The sequence below is a fragment of the Xenopus tropicalis genome, chromosome 7 (assembly GCF_000004195.4).
Source record: "Xenopus tropicalis strain Nigerian chromosome 7, UCB_Xtro_10.0, whole genome shotgun sequence".
In the NCBI taxonomy this organism is placed as follows: Eukaryota; Metazoa; Chordata; class Amphibia; order Anura; family Pipidae; genus Xenopus; species Xenopus tropicalis.
Window position 1 is genome coordinate 84,780,647 of NC_030683.2, and position 20,611 is coordinate 84,801,257.

The window sequence follows — 20,611 nt, forward strand, 5'->3', positions numbered from 1 at the left end:
AAAAGTATAGCAAAGAGTTAATTCTTATGAAAGATATTTCCCAACTAACATAGCTTGCTAGCTCAGCATCAAGAAAGGCCTTGGTGAGTAATATAATATAAGACAATGCACAGGAAGGGTAGCAGAAGTAATCAATAGGGCAGCTCCCACTCATATTTATATACATTCTTAGGTTAAAGGAGAAGCCCACCAGCACAAACAGTCAAACAGTCATTTATTGTGAATAAACAAATTAACACAGTACTCAAGATGTGTATGCTGTTGCTGCGCTTACATGTATGGGAGGCTGGGTGTGTGTATTACAGCATCCACTAAGGACGTGCACAAGAGTAGGAATCAACATGAACCCAGGGCAAAGTAAATAAATGGCTCCTTTTGACTGTTATTTTGAGAGTCAAATCACTTTTGCAACTGGGAGTTATAATAATTTGGTTTAGTATGAACAATGAGCAAACTACATTTCTCCAGCAATATAATGTATGTGGGGTTAATATATTTTTAGTCTAGTATGTGCTGTTACAGTACTCAAAGAACTCTGCATGAAAAATAGAGTAATTGTGTGTACAGTACATGAAAATAATGGTTGTTAGGACTTGTAACCATTTATTTAAATGAAACAAGCAACAGGTGTTTGTTACATATGATTTAATTAAGGTAAAATAATTTATTAATGTATTGCTTCATTTATTTATTTATTTAATGTCACTACTCAATTGACCAGCCAAACACCGCATGTTTGTGGCCTTGCCACAAATCCGGGCCTGCTTTCTTCCTCCCCATTTCCTTCATTCTGTCTCCTTTTCTCTCCTTCCATTTTCTCCTCTGTTTCCCATACCTTTGTATTTTTCCCTGCTTATACCCCTTGTCTGTTTTCTTTTTTTTCTCTTATACTTTACTGTCTATCAGGTCTTTCCCCTTCCTTTATGCCTTGTGTATATCCCATCATCCCCCTCCTTCTCCCTAATTATTGTATGAATAAAAAGGGGCATCTCTTAATACGGCTTATTCTCTGTTTTGCAATGTAATGTGCAGAGGAAACAACTATATGCTTTTAAAGGTCATCTGTATGTCATTAGTATGCAGTTTATTGAAAGTAGGGTTTATATGCTAGCAACTGTCCCTGTTGTATGGTCCCACTGTGCAGCCTCCAAAGCTCCTCCTCCTTTTCCTTTGCTTTTCAAAATGCAAGCCAGTAATGCTTTAAAGGGCAATTGAATGCTGTACTACTATGCACTTTAATGATGGTTGGTTCTCCAGGGCCTAAGTCAACATCATCTCCCATTATCGGTTTGCTACACACTTTCAAGGGAAAGTTAAACACATGATTTTTTTTTTTTGCTACACACTTTTAAGGGGCAGTTGAGCGGTTTCTGTTTTACTCATGAGTATACATGAAAAATAATAGTTTTAGGGGCATTTTCTGGGGGGGGGGGGGGTTATTTAGGTAGGAAAACTATACTTTTATTTCAGGAACAAGATTTAGAGCTCTATATACCAAAAAAATTATTATTATTATATGGCGATTTCTGACTTCCATAGATCAAATCAAGACAAAATACAGATCAGCACCACAGGCTAATAATGTTAACACAAACCCCAGGGTGTTACAACACAATTCTGTGTGTGTCCAGAACCATGCTGAAAAAATAACCTCAGAGCTTCTACTTTCAAGCACCTTATCTCCCACATAGCATTAGGTATCAAGAAAAAACATCCTACATATGAAAGCCAAGGGTCCATTGAACAGTTTGATGCCCATTAAGGGAGAAGGGTTTGGACTTGGCAGCATCCCAAGCCAAGTCACCGCTGGGACAGACACACAACAACTTTTTTGGCGTGACTGCAAATTTTTCCTCACTCTGCATTTTTTTGCTCCATTTTGCTAAAACATCTGCCAGTGTCGAAATGCGGAATCCATACCTGGTGAAAAATTAAGGCCACAGCCAATACTTGCATCCCCAGCACCTAATGTGCAACACCTTGCCCTGCTAGGACCATCCCAGCAGGCCCCTTGAAGGGGACATCCCCTTCACTGGAGAACTTCAAGGTGGTTGTTACACAACCCACCTCTGCAACTTCCAAAACATTCCCGTTCTTCACTGAAGTTATCTAAGTCTACAGCAAAGGAGAAGAGGGGAAAGAATTTCACCACATCCTCCAGTGGCACAGAGGTTCCTACCACACATCAACTTACCCCTGTGGCTGTGGGGGGTGTTTGTAACACCTGCAGAGGTAGGAGCAGTGAGTGACCCTTCCTCTTGGTGACACATTTCCAAAGGGTCTTTACTAAGACCCTTGAGACTGGTGAGATGTCCCTTTCATGCTGTTGGGTAGTGTTGTCAGTGCTACCTAAGAGGGGGGATCTCTGTCTCATTAAGAACTTGGGACAAATTTCATTGCTCAGCACAGACTATAAGATTGTAGCCAAAGCTATCTCACTCAGGCTTAAAGAATAAGGAAAGCCCAGTTAACATGCAGTCTTATATAAAAAGCCTTACTTTAATACATACTACAGCCAAGACTGGAGCATGTGCAGGACAGACCAGCTAGAGCAAGCTTTCCAAACTAGACATCAGGAGTGATTTCCCTAATGCCCTCCTTTCAAAGAACTACAGCCAACAGAAAAAAGCAATCCACGTTTCCATAGTGACATGCTGTTTCTCAATACGGAACTTCAAAATTACAGCCCTTGAGAAAATGAATGATTTAAAGGACATGTAAACCCCATACACAAAAATTTAATCAGCGAACAGCCTCTTTGAAATTTTTCAATACCTGCCACACTGGTTGTCCAGAGGTTAATAGTAAGGCTGCAACATCCCCTTAATCAATTAGATTTGCTTCTCCTCCTGTAACCCACTCAGCCCCCTCCCTCAGGAATTTTTTTGGCTTCTGGCTTGTGGGCATGCTCAGTTGTTCTAAGCTCAGATTACTAAACACGCCCCCCGTCTAGCAACCAGTAAAGAGATGGGGCTGCTGGTTCCCATAGAAACTCAGCTCTAGCTGTCTACTTCATTTTTTTTCTCCCAACCAACTCTCCTGAGCTCAGCTCAAACAAAGCAGACATTTGTGTCTGAATAAGGGTCTGTGTGTGTGTATGCTGCTATTGCAGATTTAAATGTATCTGATTATGTATCAGAGAAAAAATGGCCACCGGGTGAAAGCTGCTATTTGCTTTAGGAAAATGTGATGGTGCTGGCAAGCCGAAGGGATATATGCAGTTCAAATGATGACATTTGGGTGGGGGAGCGTGCCCAACTGATATACATTGTAGGCAAATGTAGGCTTTACATGTCCCTTAATGCTCATAAACAGCACATTCGATGTATTGAGGAAGGGACATAGAAGCACATAAAACAGTAGAGAAGAGAGAAAAGTTCAGCAGTAAGTGAAGGAGGCACTAAAACTAAAAAAATATTTAGTGATCAAATGCAGCAGAGGGGGGTCTAGCAGATGGGGAAGCACAGTAATATAGAGTTTTGTTGTTTGTGCTGGCAGAGGTGATTCATCCAGATCAGTCTTACACAGTCCTTGACTGGACAATTTTTGATAACACTTTCCTGGTCTGAGATTTGCTGTATTTTTCTTGAAGGGCTGGTCAATTCTTTGCTTTCTCTCCCTAGATCAAGAGAAGGCATTTGGCAGGGTGGTTCGCCAATAACTATTAGGTACTCTGCAAATGTATGGCTTTAGTCCACATTTTGTACTCTGTACACCTCTGTCTGGTCAAAATCAATTGGTCTTTAACTGCACCTCTGACCTTTGGACAAGGAGTTTAGCACTGTGTGTATATATATATAAGTGCTGAGAAATGTTATCTCCACATGTATAAGAAGTCCTTTGGTTTCATTTATGGAGAAACAAAACTGAAACTAAGAGCAGAGCATCCGGCAGATGTATGATTCATCCAGGGAAGGATTTTCCAGGTTCATCTGTTTCGGGAAAGTGACTGCATTAATAAAAATGCCTTGGCTTCACTTACGGAAAAACAAGACTGAGTCAAATTGCAAAGCACACAGCTGCCGCTATGCTTCATCCTGAAGAAAAAACTACCTGATTTTCCAGGTTTATCAGTTTGTTTTCCAGATCTGGGTACATCTATAAGAAGTTCCTTGGTTTCACCCTACTGCACTACATTTAACTCAGTTGTTGCTGGACTACTAAATTCAGCATACTTTATAATCCATTTTATCAAAGTTAAAGTATGCTGGGAGCTGTTGATCAGTTGTATTCTTTAAAATAATATTGCTTAAAGGGGTTGGCCACCTTTGAGTTAGTATGATGTAGAGAATAATATTCTAAGACAATTTGCAATTGGTCTTCATTTTTTATTATCTGTAGTTTTTTAGTTTTTCACTTTTTGTTTAGCAGTTCTCCAGTTTGGTGTTATAGCATCTGGTTGCTAGGGTCCAAATTACCATAGCAACCAGGGAGTGGTTTGAATGACTAATATAGGAATAGGAGAGGACCTGAATAGAAAAATAAGTAATAAAAAGTAACAATAACAATACAATTGTGGCCTCGCAGAGCAATAGTTTTTTGGCTGCTGGGTCAGTGACTCCCATTTAAAAGCTGCAAAGAGTTAGAAGAAGAAGGCAAATGATTATAAAAGTATAAAAAATAAATAATGAAGACCAATTAAAAAGTTGCTTAGAAATAGCCGTTCTATAACATACTAAAAGTTAACTTAAAGGTGAACCACCCCTTTAACAAAACTTTTCCTCAGCTTCTTTCTATGAGACCCCCACCTGATCTGTGTAAATCTGACCTAACCAATAATAGGCAAAATTTGGAGCACAAAGTGCTGCTCTTACGAACTAAAGCTGTGTATTTCACTTTCCTAGAAAGTGCTATTAAACGTTTAACCTGCTCTTGTTCCTCATTCAAGGGGTCCCTGCCTCCCAACTTCAATAGAGAGATTCACCTCCTCTAGGGCTAGAGGCTTCTGGGCTGTGTTGATCCTAGGCTCCCTGGAACACATCCACCTGGATCAGAGGAAGGCCAAAGAAGAAGGACCACCCCTAACCTAACAGCATATTAAAGTGTGGCAGAAAGTGGCTATAAGCCTTATGGGCCAATGATACAGAACTATCATGGGTATCTGCCTGGTAACAGTGAAATAAGGAAGTGTAAGGTTTAAGGCCATACAAGAAGACAAGACATCTTCCTAAGCCGTGTGTCCCTAGGGGGCACAGTTTTCTGGGCATCAATGGAGATATATTAAGGGTATAAATGACTTGCAGATCTTTACATCCCAGGGGAGCAACTTTACATTTATCAACATTAAATCTCATGTGCCACTTAGCCACCCAAATAATGAAGATCCTGCTGCAAGGTTGCCACATCCTGGATAGAAATAATTGGCCTGCATAATTTTGTGTCATCAGCAAACACAGATATATTCATTCCAATGCTCTCCCCCAAGTTATTAATGAACAAAGTGGGTCCAATACAGAGCCCTGTGGGATACCACTAAGACCCTTCTCTGGGTAGAGAATGCTCTATTGACAACTACCCTCTGTACATGATCCTTAAGCCAGTTTTATATATCCATGTGCAAACATCATTATTAATACCAACAGACAATAGTTTAAAAAGCAAAAGTCTATGTGGCACTGTATTCAAAGCTTTGTCATAATCTATGTTAGCCACGTCTACTGCAACCCCAATGTTCAAGTTCCTACTTACCACATCATAAAAAATTATTATATTTGTCATCCTTCAAAGCCATGCTGATTATTATGTAGAATATCTTTCTCCAGAACATAATCTTGAATGTGATACCTTAAAAAAACTTTTTCCACAACAGATATTAAACTTACTAACCTGTAATTGCAAAGCAGATATCATAACCTGGTTGAAGCTAAACTGAGTTCTCTAGATAACCTAGGGTGTGTTTAGTGTTGCTTTAGGAATCCATTACTGAAATTCCAGATCTACATCTTCTAGCAAATGTCAACCCTTAATTATACAGTATATTCTATATATCAGTGTTTTTCAACCTTTTTTGGGCAAAGGCACACTTGTTTCATGAAAAAAATCACGAGGCACACCACCATTAGAAAATGTTAAAAAATTTAACTCTGTGCCCAGCAGCAGTGCCCCCCTAGTACACTGGTGCCCAGCAGCAGTGCCCCCCTAGTACATTGGTGCCAAGAGCAGTGCCCCCCTAGTACATTGGTGCCCAGCAGCAGTGCCCCCCTAGTACATTGGTGCCAAGAGCAGTCCCCCCCTAGTACACTGGTGCCCAGCAGCAGTGCCCCCCTAGTACATTGGTGCCAAGAGCAGTGCCCCCCTAGTACATTGGTGCCCAGCAGCAGTGCCCCCCTAGTACATTGGTGCCAAGAGCAGTGCCCCCCTAGTACATTGGTGCCCAGCAGCAGTGCCCCCCAGTACATTGGTGCCAAGAGCCAGCCTCCCTAGTACATTGGTGCCCAGCAGCAGTGCCCCCATAAGTCAGTGTGCCCCGTGGCCCCCCCTAATACATTGGTGCCCAGCAGCATTTTACTCTTCGGCGGCTTCAGCAGCATCTTCCCCTCACGCGCGCCGCCTCTGCACTTCTGCCTACACGCGACCGCACACAGGCCCTTTTATAACGTTGCGCCCCGTGCATACTGACGTCACCCATACACACGGGGCGCAACCAATGACAGGGCCCGGATTTTTTTTTTAAAGTAAAAATTGCGGCCCTGCCTACGGCACACCAGGCAACAGTGGTTGAAAAACGCTGCTATATATATTGGGTGCCTCTGTACACCAAATAGATTGGTAAATCTATGCATATTGGGCTTCAAACTGTTCAGCAGACCAACCCCTGGTGTTCATATTTAGAATGTTTGATGTTGGTATGTTACAATATATAGGATATATTATAGGGTAAAATGCAAGCTTTGTGTGCATTTTCAAAAATGTTATGAAAAACATATGCTACATTAGCTTTGTAGTTTGCATTTACCCATTTTGGTTTTGTTAGAATGTGTACTTATATATGGTTTTCTAGGGTCTCTGTACTGTTAGGGGGTCTTATGGCACATAAAACACATGCTTATTTTGCAGCAGCCAGAGTGTCAGATGTGAAAATTTATACTTTCCAAAAATATATGGTTTTGGTGGGTCAACATATTTTTTTGTGTTTTTACCCCCACAGAAATGCAGTAAATGTGTTGAATTTTAGTAGCTGAAATTATCTCCAGGGCAGTTTGTACGTACACAATTCCTTTTGGGGTCTCTAAATGCCAGATACATCGGTGATCCTATGCACAATGGGCATCAAACTGTTCAGCGGGCCCCTGGCTTTCATATTTAGGATGTGTTTTCTTGGTACCTAATGTTATGTGGGAGATATGATGCTTGAAAGTGAAAGCTTTGAAGCAATTTTTTTAGAATTTTCATATTTTTTGAAACTGCTGAATTCAGAAAAGCATTGCTGTTTGGTACTTAGGAGTTGAAAGACATGGTTACCCATTTCGGATTCGGTAGAATGTGTACTTTTAAAAAATATATGGTTTCCTGAGGTAAGCCTAATGTTTTTGGCTTTGGAATCTAAAGTATGCTGTTTTCTGCTGTAATGCTTTCAAAATGTGATAATTTACTGATGGGAGTTTTAGCAGTAGAGAAGTCAGAAGTCTCCATAAAAATATACATATCAGGTATTGGCACATTCGGGTAACATGAGGCTTCCGAATCAGTTAAATTTTTGCCCATAAAATAAAATATTTTTCTGGTGTAAATCCCCATATCATGACAACTGAAATGTGTATTCTGTTGGCACTTAAAGGGTTAAAAAATTGTTTAAAACAGCAATCATACATTAGTGTATCAACATTCTTGGGCATAACTGAAATGAAAAGTAACCATTTGCTCTATAAATAAGTTTTCAAAACCGAAACCATCCTCCTGCAAATAAATACAAGATCCTTTCCAGAGAAGTAAAACAGCTGAGGGGGCACTGCAGCACTGGTAAGGAGCAATCTCATACGGACTAGATTATTCAAAGTGAATATTTGCTATCATTGTTTTTGGTGCAGCTGAAGTAGATATTCTGGATAAGAAAAAAATCATATATTGCTTACTTTATATTTGTCTCGTTTGGGTTCAAAAATACAATTAGAGGCCCCTGTTAGGTAGAAGTTGTGGTTCATTGTATTATAATCAATAGTTCTACTAACTAGATCAGTGGGAATGATATGTTAATTCAGAACTTTAAATGAAACATTTCAGAGGGGAATTTTTAGTCATCTGAGGATGGTTGGTGCAAATGAATAAATTTAGCTTAGATGAACCCTGATTATTCCCTGTTTAATATCATGTATTTCTTCCACCACATTTTTCCTTAGGGTAGTTAGCATACGTCACCATTTGGCTAGGACACTCCAGCATACAGAAAGAAAACCCTGTGTTTTTAAAGCATATCATTGCACACAAAGGTAAGTAAGCCTTAGCAAATATTTAACTTTTATGTGTTACATGTATTGCAGAATAAAAATGTTTCAATTACAAATTGCCTTAAAATACTGCTATCGACATCATGCTAAAAGCAAAATTTAACCTCAGTCCCAGGTATGTCAGTAGCACTGTTTATGTTACAGGCTGTCTTCTTTGGGACTCGGGGTTTGCAAGTTAAAGAACTTAGGACTGGTTTCTTAAAATAGACATTGTCACTTTATTGGACCGCCAATCAGAGAGAGGTGGCAAAAAGACAAGATGGGGCTCACTAACAGCGTACCTCTAGGTATCTTTTAATAGAATACATTTGAGGAAAGTTGCCAGAGGCAGAATACATTACACAGTAATGAACTGGGGATTATAGCAGCTTGGCAGGACAAGGATAGAAGCTTTTCTCATTGTGGGTGAGCAGATATTTCTCAGGTACAGGCCAGGGATTACAAGAGGTACTGTAATTTAAAAAAATGAGGGAAGGGGTTGGCAATACTAAGGTTTTGCCCATATACAAAACTTATGCATAATGTTTAGCCTTTTTGAGGGGTTATTGAGACCCCCGGAATGTCACATATATTTTACGTATTGCAAGTTTAGTTTCACCTTGATATCTTTTCATACCTGTGCATTTGTTATGAGCAAAAATTTTTGTCAGGCATGGATTCGCTGTGAAATTCTACATTTTGCAATTGCCAATTTTTTTTTGCCAAACTGCCGCAAAAATTCACTGCAACAAAAATTCGCTGAGTGAGGAAAAAGTTGCGGTTGCGCCAAAGATGTCAGGGTTGCATAAAAAAAAGTCACGGGCATGTAAAAAAAAAGTTTTTTGTATATAAAAAAGTTGTGCGGCAGCAGCATTTCACCAATTTTTCAGCAGTTTTTGCTCATCATTACTGTACATAACTGGGTGTATTGACTTCAGTCTCATAAAGCAGCATCTACATATGAATGATTTCTTTGATTGGATAACTAGGAATTGGCCTTACTATTTTTCCAAAAAAGAGTTAAAATGTATGGATGCGAATCTCTTTTCAACTTCATCTACTACGTTATGTATGTTACTAAGGGGATGATTTATTAAAAATCGTGTTGGTGTTTTTTTTCTCGATTAGAGAAAAACACAGTGAAAAAACATGGATGCAAAAAATACTCACAAGTATTTTTGGAAACTTCAAATAGTCAGGATAAAAAAAAAATGCAACAAGTTACCAGAAAAACTTGGCAAGTAAAAGCTGGCGGGGTTTTATAGAAGTCAATAGGAATATTCTCTTACAACTTTATTCATTTTCCCAGTTTATTAAAACATTTGAAAAGATGACAAAAAATGCACAGAGAATATCCTGTCATGTTTTTTTCTTAAATAAGGTAATGCTCAAGGAAAAAAAAAGTAAAGCCACTCACGTTTTGCATGTTTTTAGAGAGGTCAAATTTTAATAAATCAGCCCCTGTGTATATGTAAATTACACATTTGGAAACTGAGGACATAAGTTACAGATACCAGGCAAAAACATTTACCTTAAATCTCCATTACCAATAAAATAATGCAGAATTGTTTTGTTGTTCTGTTGTGCTTAATTTGGAAAAGTCCATGTAAAATATTTATTTTTGTTTGTAGTGAAAAATGGCTCATTGTGATGTGGATGGATTTTGGATTGAAGAACGCTCTCCAGGTTTTATAGAAGTTTTTCTTCAGAGTAATCACCACCCACGTGACCGCAATATTTATGTCATGTACCACGGCACAACTGTTGCAGCAGCTACACAAATCATAAAGCACGGATTTAAGCAATCAGCAGATGGCATGTTAGGAAGAGGGGTCTATGTTAGCAGAGATAAAGACAAAGCAGCACGTTACCCTCTTGATGATCAGTCTGATCAGGTTGTTTTAAAACTCAGAGTGAATGTAGGCAGGGTCAAAAAGATTGATTGCCAGGGGCATCCCTTACAGAAAACATGGCATGATCATGGCTATGATACTGCTTGGGTGCCCTCATGTAGTGGTATGGTTCCAAGTCAGTTGGAGGAAGACTGCATTTGGGATCCAAGGAGGATTAAGGTAGTTTGGATTTCTAAAGCACCAAAAAATCACTTAAGTCATCTAATAAAGCTATTCAAGAAACATATAAAAAATAGAAGCACCAATAGACACATTAAAAAATGATTGATGATTTATTGTCTGTTTTCTATTTTTAACTGTAATGTTCTTTCTGTTTCACAAATCATTTTATTAGTCACTGCCAGAAGGGCAGATTATGGTGCCTAAATATGCATTAAAGATTGGTGGAAAATATGAGCTACAAAGTGAAGGGCTTTGTGTGCTTTTTGTTTATGATTTCTTATGCATGAACACCAGAACTCATCTCTCCCTTTTTTTCCTCTCCAATTACAGAAGATCAAAATGATAGGTAAGTTGCCAGCCATTGCTCCTCAGTAGCAGGTGGGATTTTAAACTTGTTAAAATACATCTCACTTTAACTAAGTTTAACCTTTGCTTCTAGACGCTGATAAAAGGTGATTGTGTGGACATGAAAGAATATGTTTTTTTATTTGACTCAAAGATTTTTTGGGATGCAGCATCTGTACATATCCCAATATTTGACATATATTCCAGCAAGTCAATAATACTGACACCCATAAGGAACGTTTACAAATGTTTAGGGAAGGCTAAAGGAAATGTGAATGTAACTTGGACAGCAAAATGGAGAGGTAAACATGCACAATATTTTGTTTCCAATCAGTATTTGCTTTTCTGCATCTTGAATCATACTAGCCCCTTTTGCCATGCCTGTATGATTTTATTTTCTTATTTAGGAGTTCTTGAAGCTGCTACTAAGAAAACAGGGTTCTAAATCTTGAGAGAAAGCAGGGTTAGTGTCAAAATCTGTGTTTGATATATGGCATACAGTATATCATAAGTGAAGCAGAATCAACTTAAAAGTTGTAAGTGTGAATATGGTTGCTGACATTTCCCATTCTGGATGCTTTTTTGAGGATCTCTGGGCTTATTTATGAAGGTGTCCATGGCCTGGGTTACTACACCTGTGCCTGACATGGGTGCATTTGTTGAATCTGACTCACAGCATTAAATTAGTTGAGTTCAATAATAACTTTTCCTATAACATGGTAGTTGGAACAGCATCAATTTGTCACCCATCAGCAAAGGCAATATACAATTGAGGGCAAGCAGGTGCAAAGAGCCTGGATGTGTGGCAACAAATACTCAGTCTTAAAACATTTTCTCCCCCATAAAATAAGTCACAGCATTTGCCCTGGTGAACCCATGGCAATCAATAAGATGTGTGCTTTTAAATAGGTGACCAGTAAATGCTGCCTTCTGATTGGTTGCTATAGGTGACTAGAAATTGAGCAAACAACATTACAGCTCACAGCAGCTCCAGAAGAAAAAAGTTTTATTTCCTGCTTTCTCTGTCTTGGGTCATAAAGTTTTGGATCCATTGGGAAAAAAAACATATGACGTGAATTAACACACCCTTAGTTGTAATACTAATTAAAGGTGAAGTAAGCTTTATCAGAAAAAATACAGCCATAATCACTCACAGAAAAGCTGAGTCCTCTATCAAAAGAAACACAGGATTTCTTGTCATCTTTTTTGTAAACATGTTCTTCTGTATCAGACTTCCTCTCCTTTAGGGCTCCTCCAGGTTTGGGGCATGAGTCTGCACAGCTCTTTTCTCTCTCCCTCTCATCCTCCCATAAGAATTCATAAGACAGCGCAAAAGGATTGGAATTGGTGCACCTCTGGATAATGTCGAAGATACAGGGTTGGTATGGGGCAGGAGAGGAGTACATCAATATACTTCCCTCTACCCACCTGTTTTAAATGGAGTGCAGCCAACATTCCATTCAGGGTGCAGACCTTTGTATGAGATCTAAGGCTATTTCCACAATGCCCCAAAATAGTGGGTAGTGCAAAAGAATGGCCAATTAATATGTAGTGGTTTAAATAGGAAACTGGAATATAAATAGAAGAGAGACTAAATAGGAAGCTAAGTAATAAAAAGTACCAATAATATAATTGGAAGCTCACAGAGCAATACTTTTTTAGTTACAGGAGTCGGTGACCAGCCCTTTAATAACATATCAGTTAGGTGGTGTGCGGGGGTGTGCTGAAGTACCTACTCCTGTCCATCACTGCTGGATTGTGTGATACCTAATGCAGGCTGTGCTCTCTTCAAGGGGCTAGCTAAACGTGTATGTCAGGGATCCTCAAACTATGGCCCGCGGGCCCGGATCTGGCCCCCCCCAAGGTAATTTACCCCGCCCCCACCCTGCGTCCTCATCCCTGGCAGCGGAGAAAGGACTCATCGGGTGGGGGAGGGGGGAACTGGGAGAAGGAGGACGGATGGAGGGGGGGAAATGGAAAGAGATGACTCAGCGGGGAGCAGGAGGGGGAGCTGGGAGAGGGAGAACGGACGATGTGGGAGGAGCTGGAAGAGAGAGGACTCAGCGGGAGGGGGGAGCTGGGAGAGGGAGGATGGACGGGGGGACTATAGTCCAGCCCACCAACAGTCTGAGGGACCATAAACTGGCCCCTTGCTTAAAAAGTTTGAGGACCCCATGTGTATGTGTTCTTGAATGCAGTGCTGTGACATGTGACAATTAACATAATGCAGAAGGCAGTGTTTATTTTATTAATGATCAGCACTGAAAATGACCTAAATAATATAAAACTTAATACACATGAATGTCAATTAGAAGTATCTGGTACTGCAAAGTATGTATATAATCTGTTATTTTACAAAAAAATAAATAAACAAATAAGAAGTTGAAAAAAAAACTGGAAACCAATCAAAAAAATACTAAATCTTTATTGCACGAGCTTACAAATATTTTTTACAAATATGTTTCTCTATGTAAAACCTATTAAAGATCCTGGACCTGACTGTCTGGCAACCCGAATGTAGCCTCTGAAGCTGTATGTCTAAAGTGGAGTAGCTGATGTAAAAGAATTGGGAGGACTATAAAGTTATATTTGCCTTAACTTTAAGCCATGTGATCGTAACATGTGACCTCCCTTCCCAATGCTCATGAGCTTGCAGCATTCACCTGTGGATGTGTTCTATTGATGTTTTTAAATTTGCCTTGTAGCTTTATGCTTCTCTCTCCTCTCTCCCCTTACACTCACAGAGAAATAGCAGACACGCTTCCTTCTTGCTCTCTGTTTCAAAGAGCTCTTCCCCCCCCTCCCCTCCCCATTACATGCACAGAGAATTAGTGAACACTGTCTGCTAAAGAGCTTTATAAAACTATACATTTTGTTGTAGAAAAAAAATCTGTGGCTCTTACTTTAGTTCAGATTACTAATTCCATTTTTCTGTTGGTTGAATACATACTCTGAAAAAATATAATTTAAATCAAGCAACTTGTTTAGAACTATAGGGCATACTTCGAAACATTTGAAAAGTAGAAGGAAGGACAAGAATATCCGGCAAAAATTGTTCCAGACCACGCCCACTTTATGGCCACGCCCCCAAAACAGTCCCATTTTACAAAACCACACCTGAAAAGCAAAACACTCACAAAGTGCACCAGAAGACATGGTGGCCCCAATCATTTTATGACATATTGTGGCCCTAAGGATTTCATTACGCACTGTGCCACCTGTATATCATGACAGACTCAGTGTAGCACAAGCATCCCATGCTACATATTGACCCTCAGGATCTAAAGAAATCTGCAGTGCTTGATGAAAGATTTAAGGCATAAATACTTAAAAGCAATAGCCATCAGAAATCACGGGGCCCCTCACAAAAACATTTTCTGGGACCCCCCTCCTCCTCCTACGCCCTGCCCCCCCAATGGCCCCTTCCATCAGTACAAAGGACAAACAGACATTGGTAGCCAGGGCCCCCTAAAACATTGGTAGCCCGGGCCCCCCCTAAATCATTGGTAGTCAGGTGTTATGTTTTGCATTGGTGCCAGGGCAGGGACCCCTAAAACATTGCTGGTCCTCCCCCAGTGTCCCCATACTACAGGCCGCTCCCCACTGCAGCATCCTTCAGCTCCCTCCCAGCATCCTCCATAGCTCCTCCCCAATATCCTCCAGCTCCCTCCCAGCATCCCCCAGCTCCCCCTTAACTTTCTCCAGCTCCCCCCTAGCATCCTCCAGCTTCCTCCACAGCATCCTCCAGCTCCCCCCTAGTATCCTCCAGCTTCCCCCTAGCATTCTCCAGCTCCCCCCAGTGTTCTCCCCAACATCCTTCAGCTCCTCCCAAGTATCCTCCAGCTCCCCCCTAGTATCCTCCAGCTTCCCCCTAGCATTCTCCAGCTTCCTCCCAGCGTCCTCCCCAACATCCTTCAGCTCCTTCCAAGTATCCCCCAGCTGCCTCCCAGTGTCCTCCCCAGCATCCTCCAGCTCCCTCCCAGCATCCTCCTCAACATCCTCCAGCTCCCCCCTAGCATTCTCCAGCCCCCCCAGCATCCTCCCCAACATCCTTCAGCTCCCCCTAGTATCCTCCAGCTCCCCCTAGTATCCTCCAGTAACCTCCCAGCATCCTCCACCTCCCCTCTAGTAGCCTCCAGCTCCCCCAGTGTCCTCCCCAACATCCTTCAGCTCCCCCCTAGTATCCTCCAGCTCCCTCCCAACATCCTCCAGCTCCCCCTAGCATCCTCCAGCTCCCCCCTAGCAGCCTCAAGCTCCCTCCCAGCATCCTCCCCAACATCCTCGAGCTCCCCCCTAGCATTCTCCAGCTCCCCCAGCATCCTCCCCAACATCCTCCTGCCCCCTCCCAGCATCCTCCTCCAACATCCTTCAGCTCCCCCCTAGTATCCTCCAGTGTCCTCCCCAGCATCCTCCAGTTCCCCTTAGTATCCTCCAGCTCCCCCCTAGCATTCTCCAGCACCCCCCAGCATCCTCCCCAACATCCTCCAGCTCCCTCCCAGCATCCTCCCCAACATCTTTCAGCTCCCCCTAGTATCCTCCAGCTCCCCCCTAGCATCCTCCAGCTCCCTCCGAGTGTCCTCCCCAACATCCTCCAGCTCCGCCCTAGCATTCTCCAGCTCCCCCCCTAGCATTCTCCAGCTCCCCCTAGAATTCTTCATCTCCCCCCAGCATCCTCCCCAACATCCTTCAGCTCCCCCTAGTATCCTCCAGCTCCCTCCCAGCATCCTCCAGCACTACCCTAGCACCCTCCAACTCCTCCCAGCATCCCCCTAACATCCTCCAGCTCGCTCCCAGCATCCTCCCCAACATCCTTCAGCTCCCCCTAGTATCCTCCAGCTCCCTCCCAGCGTCCTCCCCAGCATCCTCCAGCTCCCCCATAGCATCCTCCAACTCCCCCCAGTGTCCCCTCTAACATCCTCCAGCTCCCTCCCAGCATCCTCCCCAACATCCTCCAGCTCCCTCCCAGCATCCTCCCCAACATCCTTCAGCTCCCCCCAGCTCATACGTCCCAACATCCTTCAGCTCCCCCGAGTATCCTCCAGCTCCCCCCAGCGCATACCTCCCAACAGTCTCGAGCTCCCTCGTAACATCCTCCCCAGCCTCCCCCTGCAGCTCCCCCTGCTCCCCCCACCACCCACCTGCTGCGTCCGTCTGCTTCCTCTGGCTGTGTCCCCTCAGCTCTTCTTCTCCTCATGATGTCACACTCATGTTTCTCGGGAGCACCGCTGCTGCAGAAGCTGTGGGGCTCCTGAGAGACGTGAATGTGACATCACAGGGAGAAGAGCAGAGAGTGGGGAAATTTAGAAAGCAGGACATTTCAAAATCAATCCGGGACTGCAGGACAGGGTGGAGAAATTGGGACTGTCTTAAAGCGTAATAGTTAGGATGTATGCCATAGGGTAAAAGGATAGAATAAATACAATGAAAACTTTAATAAAAAACTTTGTAAATTACATAGTTAATAATGATAATTAACTATGAAAAAACAAAGGAACAAAGGAGACTAAATTAAGAAAAAGTTCAAACAAGAATCAGATTAACAAATATTCAGAGGATCATATAATATAAGTTTGTAAGTAAGAAAGAAGTGAAAATTGGAAATGTGTCAATTTGCTAAGAAAGATAATTAATACCTCAGGTTGGAATTAAAAGAAAGAGAAAGACTGGATAAACACTGGTGAAAGATCATAGTCTAAGAAAGAAAATGTTGATCGTTACAGAGAAAACATGATAACTGATAACGACAATACAGCGGAAAAGATGCCTGATATTAATGTACATCATCAGCCCTATAAATAGCATTTTAAAACTGGTTAAAATATTGGTTGTTAACCTATAATGCATGCATTTTGACAAAGCTTATTAGTTAAAATATTGAAAAATTAAAAAAACATGATTTGCTAACAGGCACTAGCTAATTTCTTAAGATCCCAGAAAACCAAATGATATGGCATGTCAGTTCTTGGAACTCAAGGTACCATGTTATTTTGAAAGATCTTAGTAGTGGGTACATGGCATTTAAACCAACAGCTTTGAGGGGTGTTCTGGGAATCTGTAACCCCAACTATCATCGGACACTCAACCTGTGCTTCCCACATTCATGCCACTCTCATTTCCATTGTGTATCTTAGTGCAGCGATGGGCAGGGTACAGGCCCCTGCGATTGTGTGTCACAAAAAGGCCCCATGGATGGGATCCATAGAAGGGCTATACCTTATATAGGAAAGAAGCACACCAGCATGTACTGGTAAATGTCTTTAAATCATTTACTGCAGCAGAAATGTGGCACAAGCTTTTAAGTAATAAACCCTTCTCCAGGGGTTGTTTCCCAAAAGCTTGTGCCACATTTCTGCTGCAGTGTTGTGGTGTCTACATCGCCATCAAGTGCATCTCCAGATTGCAAACTGTCATGCAAAGTAATTATAATTAATGCACAGGATATTTATACAAAACAGCAAGTACAGGAAAAAATAAATGGATAATTTACAACCTCCCAGTCATTGTGCATAGTGCAAAAACCTTGTTTTGCAGATGTTAAAACTCTGAGACATACACCACACATAAACCTCTTTGATGAAAGCCACAGCTACCCTACTGTCACCACTGAGACAATCTATTAGAGGACTACCCTGCACCTAGGCAATGTCAGGCTGGGAAAGTTTAGGCCTGCCAGATAATCTGGTGCCAAGGCCCCACAAGCTAGCTACTTGATTATCTCTAAATTATAATTTACTGCAGTATATACTCACATACAGACACATTTCTTCAGATTATACAGTTGCTAGGTAAAGCTTTCTTCTACTCCCTATTTCCTCCATTCTCTCCGTTTTTCAACCTTCCATTTTCTCCTCTGCATCCCATATTTTTGTCTTTTTCCCTTTTAATCTGCATTTTCTTTGCTTATACCCCTTGTACTTGTCTGATTTCTTCTTTCTCTTATACTTTACTGACTATCAGGCCTTTCCTCTTCCTTTATGGCTTGTAAATATCCCATCATCCCCCTTTGCTATGTACTTCTCTCTTCTTTTACCGTAAACTCCCTTCTGCTTGCTTTCCAGCTGAAGACACCACAGCAAAAATCCCTGATCTGAAACATAAAGGCAGACATAAGGGCCCAATGGCATGTGGCACATACTACAAGGGGCTGTACTGTCACATTGTTACAATTTTTATTTAAGACAAATCCTATTCCCACCTTCTTTACCCTCTTATATGGGCTGTAGGACCTGGATCCTTTTCCACTTTTGAAAGCTCCCAGCACATGCTAACATAACCAATCCCGAGGGTTGCTGCCATCTACTGCTGTTTCCTACAAAGCCAAGATTTATAACTATATTAATATAAATGGAACAAATTCATGAAAATGCTACTCATAGGGGCCTATTCATCAAAGTACGAGTTTGAATCCTGAAATTGGAAAAATTCGGATTAAATACGATAATTTCTGATGATTGCAAATATCACGAATATGCTTATGAAAAAATCATATTGGTCACGATAATATCGTATTGGTGATCCGAAAGTCACAAAATGTTCGTATCTGAACGATTGTAAACGGCGGGAAAACCTTTCTGACTTTGATCCTTCTGTGCATAATTTTGGAAGCCTCCCATAGGACTCAATGGCACTGCAGTTCCAACCTGGCCCAAGGAAAGTCACAATACCGAAGCTTGAATGAATCCTAAACTTTTGTACTCGGCGCAACAATACGATTTTGTCGCATAAATTTTCTTGCAAAGTACGAAAGAGTTTCACAAATTAACAAAAAAAAACGCAGAAAATACGCACAGTACAAAAACTTAGAAAAAAATAAAAAATTTTTGTATTCGGAAGCAATCGTACTTTGATAAATGTGCCCCAACGTATCATTTTTACAAGCCAAGTGACAACCCTATGTTTGACTGTCTAGACCAGGCATATCTTTAATACAGTTTGCTATCTTAAACATAATGCAATATATGAGCAAACAATTGCTACTTTATTTAAAGGGACAAGCTTATTTTGTACCTGCACAAAAGTCTTCTTAAGTTCTTAATTTATCTTTGAATTAGAATGTATGGAATTTAGTTTTCATTTGTCTGAATTATGTGTAACAACCTCACTGCAACTCCACTTTATAATTAAAAATGTTTCATGGTGAAAACAACTTTGTATTTTACTATAAAAGAACAGTAGGCATCACTGTGTTGTAGTTCCCTAGGGTTATTTACATTAAAAAACACAGTGTAACTGTGTGAGGCAGTGCTATAAACAGGAGCGGACAGGTAAAGAAAGCTCCTACCCATCCTTTACATTCAGACATGCAATTTAGGGGTCGAATAGAGGCACAGTCTTCAGTGGCACCCTGTCCTTATCACTTCACATCTATTACCACTTTTAAGGAAGGCGACAATCTGCCAATGGCGAAACGTGAAAATTCACGCCTGACAAATTATTTTGCCCATAACTAGTTATAGGAGTTTAAAGGAGTGACAAGCACATAATGCAAAAGCATTTGGTAGATTGGAGATATATCTCTCTAGATGACCGTTGCATGGGTTTTTATATGTAGACCATGTTTGGCTATGGCTTTACTTGGCCATAGGCAACTGTATGCATGTGCCCCCGCTTACAATGGGGGAGCAGGTACAATATTGCTGGCGTGCCTCCACCCAGGGTAAAGACAGGTTGAACTGTAACACCCCTCCCTGGGAAACTCTGTACAGTCCTCCTTGTGTATGGACTCCCTGCAACTTCCAGGACCTTGCCCCCCTTGGGGTGGTTGCTTACCAGGCACTTCAGGATCCAATCCTTGAGGAATTAACCAAGACACTGGAAGTGCTGATTAACCAGATGAACTTGTTTATTGTATTCACACAGAGTATCCAGTAGTATATCATGCAGGTTAAGGTATTTTCTCCTTACTTCCCTTAAGAGACCCTCTCACTCAGGCTTATTTCCCAGTACTCCCGCCAAGAGATCCTTTCTTAGAGTTCTCCCTGGTACTCACGCCAAGAGACCCTCTCTTAGGGTCTAGATACTCTGTCGATTCTCTCACTCCTAGAGTGAGTATAACAGAATCTATCTGAACACTATAACTGGAGCCTGTAGCTAGCCTCTTACAGAGGTGGGTCCCCGGACTAAAGACCTTGCACATGGTGTGTGTCATCCATTTTTATATTGCAGCACACTGCCACCTAGTGGTTGCTGCTGAATAACAGGGAAACTCCCTTTTCACACATAAACAGCTAGGACCACCTTTAGGTGTCCATATCCCAAAAGGCCACCCTCTGGTGCCAAAAAGGGAACCAAACCTAAGGGGCCCAAATCTTGGGATCCCTATATATAACACACATGATTATTATATAGCCAATTCCATTCCATTATCATATAGCCATTCCAATCACTTGATTGGTTATAAGTCATTTTGCCATTATGATTTTATGATCATTGTTAAATCACATTCATTTATGTATTATCATCACCAGCAATCTCTAGATTAATATTTATTACTGGGTTTCCCCTTCTTTACTTACTTCATATCAACATGTTTTATCACTATCATGTGCCTCTCACAAGTTAAGATGGCTTATGTTAGTCAGTATTTCTAATCACATACTCCAAATAGCATAAAATAGAAGTGCATAAAAGATAAAAGAAAAATGAAAATATATATATTGTAGTATTTCCGTATACACAAATTACAACTTCAAGTGCCATAATATATAAAAATATTGTGACTGGAACTTGTTTAAATAATGAATTTCCTCCACCGAGGAACCACTCCTC

General features: G+C 41.2%; 1 long non-coding RNA gene and 1 pseudogene across 1 annotated transcript; one reads left to right on the forward strand and one right to left on the reverse strand.

Annotated features, from left to right (window-relative positions):
- The window catches only part of LOC100497939, an 82,222-nt pseudogene that overhangs the window by 46,591 nt on the left and 15,020 nt on the right, over positions 1 to 20,611 (forward strand).
- On the reverse strand, positions 17,712 to 18,126 carry LOC116412296. Its single transcript, XR_004223645.1, has 2 exons — positions 18,039 to 18,126; positions 17,712 to 17,930 (listed from the first exon to the last, which is right to left on the reverse strand). It is a non-coding gene; the product is annotated as an uncharacterized LOC116412296 (long non-coding RNA).